Source organism: Sinocyclocheilus rhinocerous, unplaced genomic scaffold, assembly GCF_001515625.1.
Source record: "Sinocyclocheilus rhinocerous isolate Xijiao unplaced genomic scaffold, SAMN03320098_v1.1 C35093440, whole genome shotgun sequence".
Classification (NCBI taxonomy): Eukaryota; Metazoa; Chordata; class Actinopteri; order Cypriniformes; family Cyprinidae; genus Sinocyclocheilus; species Sinocyclocheilus rhinocerous.
This window is the reverse complement of record NW_015738878.1, coordinates 1-375: the sequence shown is the minus strand read 5'-3', so window position 1 is coordinate 375 and position 375 is coordinate 1. Positions and strand designations below refer to the sequence as shown.

General features: G+C 35.2%; 1 long non-coding RNA gene across 1 annotated transcript; it reads right to left on the bottom strand.

Moving 5' to 3' along the window:
• LOC107734706 (uncharacterized) lies at window positions 1-375 on the bottom strand. The gene is made up of 3 exons (XR_001639139.1): window positions 323-375; window positions 155-215; window positions 1-66 (listed from the first exon to the last, which is right to left on the bottom strand). It is a non-coding gene; the product is annotated as an uncharacterized LOC107734706 (long non-coding RNA).

Here is a 375-nt window from a genome sequence, read left to right as displayed (position 1 = left end):
GCTTGTTCAGAATGTTCAAAAACAATGGACGATCCATTGCTGCTGATAGTGTTTTCCTGTGTACACCTGAAGCAAGAAACATTTTCAATATGCTATTGTAAACGTGTTACAATTAGTTAATTGTGTTGGGAAACAAATGTTCAAACCATCTTACCCATCTTTCTGTAAAGGTTTCTCTAATGCTGGAAATGTTTGTGAAATAAGGGATTTTGGATCTAGTGAGAAAAACAGAAAATTGTACATGTTTGTATGACTGAATAAAGCAAAGCATGATTCAAATGGCTATATCTCCTAATGTAACAACATCAATACAGCAACTAACTTTTCACAGCAGGCTGAACATGCTCCATCCATGCTGTGTGATATCCAACAATA